Below are 2,874 nucleotides of genomic sequence, written 5' to 3' on the forward strand. Positions count from 1 at the left end.
AGTATTCCGACTGTATTCTCGCAGTATTCCGACTTTATTCTCGCAGTATTCCGACTCTATTCTCGCAGTATTCCGACTCTATTCTCGCAGTATTCCGACTGTATTCTCGCAGTATTCCGACTCTATTCTCGCAGTATTCCGACTGTATTCTCGCAGTATTCCGACTGTATTCTCGCAGTATTCCGACTCTGTTCTCGCAGTATTCCGACTGTATTGTCGCAGTATTCCGACTGTATTCTCGCAGTATTCCGACTCTGTTCTCGCAGTATTCCGACTGTATTCTCGCAGTATTCCGACTCTATTCTCGCAGTATTCCGACTCTGTTCTCGCAGTATTCCGACTGTATTCTCGCAGTATTCCGACTCTATTCTCGCAGTATTCCGACTCTATTCTCGCAGTATTCCGACTGTATTCTCGCAGTATTCCGACTCTGTTCTCGCAGTATTCCGACTGTATTCTCGCAGTATTCCGACTCTATTCTCGCAGTATTCCGACTCTATTCTCGCAGTATTCCGACTCTATTCTCGCAGTATTCCGACTCTATTCTCGCAGTATTCCGACTCTATTCTCGCAGTATTCCGACTCTATTCTCGCAGTATTTACACTTTTTTTCACAAAAAAATCTGGAAGCATTGCAGCAGAGGGCGTCTTTTTGTTGCTATAACATCATCTGCAACAGTAGCCTATGTGTGGTGCAGAAATGTCGATAAAAGAGGAAGTTGGCTCTTTTCTTTTTTTGACATTTTTGCCTTTTATTTGTTAGGACAGTGTTTAGACAGGAAGCGAAGTGGGAGAGAGAGAGCGAGGGACGGGACTCGAAAAAGGGACGCCCGAAACGCAACGGCGCCAGTTTACGTGTCGATGTGCGGCTCCAGAAGTTAGAAGCGCTGCACGCCGGTTTTTGAAGTTAACGGCGAGGCAAATCCGGTTCACAACAATAAAATAAAAGTCTATATAACGGCACCTTTCCCATTTCTTCTTGTTGTTATGGAAACGAAAGGTCTAGCTACCAGCTTGTCATTGGTCAGCTGTCAAAAAAACGCTTGACCTAGGGTGTTTTCTTCAGAAAAGTTCAACTTTTTTTCAACTTAAAAAGACGCTCTGAGCTGCAGAAAAAGACGCCGGCGGTGGCGTTTAAAAAAAAAAAAAAGCGCTCAGGGCTTTTTTTGAAAAAATGGTATACTCCATAGGGTTATAATGTAAAACAGATGCTGACAGTTAAAAAAAAAAAGACGGCAAGTGTGAACACGGCCTTAGTTTTGTTTTTTACATTTTTTAACTTGCCACTAAAACCATCGTAGCTGAGAAATATAATTTAGCTACATGCTTATCCTTTCAAGCAAATGCATTCATTTTGTGCCTGTCTCATGTGATTTTGTTGCATTGACATTATAGCATTTGCCCTGCTGATATCGTGACCTTTATTGGCTAAATACTATTTAATAAAAACCTTTTCCGTCAAAATGGGTGCAACCACAGTAAACACGATAATATTTGAGCATCTTAACATGTGCAGCACTAAAATAAGCAGTGTTTCTGTCTGTAAGCATCTCGCTGCGTCCCTCGGGTTCGTCCCGCCGCTGTGAGCCCAAATGAGCCGTCTCTCCTCTACAAATCTAGGTCATTCCGGGCCGCTCCTGCTGCGATACCTTAAAAAAGAGAAGATGAATCTGCAGGGAGGCAGGAGACATCTGGAGCGCTTTTCCACTGAGATGATCACTGCTGAAAAAATATCAGAGAACGAGGTTGTAGAGACATTTAAAGAAACGGTTAACATGTCGTTTCAAGCCTTGTGTTGTTTGAAAAAGGAGAAATTGAATAAATATTTGAATATATTTAATATTCACAATAAAATCTGATAACTCTTTTCTTTAGGGCAAAAATATGTTTTTGACAAAATATATGTAGAATATATAGAAAATACACTAGAGTGCACACGATTTTTATTTAAATAGCCCAATATTATTTGAAGGTGTTTATTTTTTACATTTTTTTATTTGTGATTTTTTTTTTAATTTATTGTAAGATTAGTAAAATTTTTAATAACACATATATAGTATACACATAATCCTTTTGTAACACCAGGCCCTTACTCACTCTGACTGTTGCAGCTCCCTCTGCTGCCTCATTGGTAACTTCCTGTTTGATGGCCATATAAACAGGGCCGAAACCAAACAGGCTTCGCGAAGTATTGTTTTGCTGTGCGGACTCTACTAAGCGTTTATCTGATTTTCTTGCCTTGTTCTTGTTATTTTCATGGTTTGGTTTCTTGTTATAGTTTTGCCATTGCCATTGTTCTGTTTCATAGTCATAGTTTTGTTTCATAGTCATAGTTTTTCCTTGTTTCATTGTTTTGTTTTATTTGTTACTTTGGACTGCCCACTTGGAGTTTGACCCACGCCTGTATTATTGGATTACGCTTTTGTCTTGCCCTGGATGTTCCTGTTTGCTGGTGTTTTGACCCTGCCTGTCTTGACTACGATCTGTTGAATAAAGCTAGCGTTTGGATCTTACACGTTTCCCTGAGACCGTGTTACGCCTTCGTTGTATATTTTGAAACATTTAATCTATCTATCTGTCTGTCTGTCTGTCTGTCTGTCCTTAAATATACCAAAAATATATTTATAAATATACAAGATTTTATTGGTATTGGTCAAACCATTTTTTTTCATAATTTGTTGTATGTTTTGAAACATTTAACAAATATATGAAGAAATATTTTTAAAAAATACATTTATTTGTTTAATAATTTTTTGTAAAATTTGCAATTTTAACAACACATATTTGTCAAAATATTTTTTCATCATTTGTTGTATATTTATTCTTTTTTTGTAAAATTTGATGAAATAAAATAAGTTGATTTTTTGATTTTTA

Source organism: Garra rufa, chromosome 20 (genome assembly GCF_049309525.1).
Source record: "Garra rufa chromosome 20, GarRuf1.0, whole genome shotgun sequence".
Lineage (NCBI taxonomy): Eukaryota > Metazoa > Chordata > Actinopteri > Cypriniformes > Cyprinidae > Garra > Garra rufa.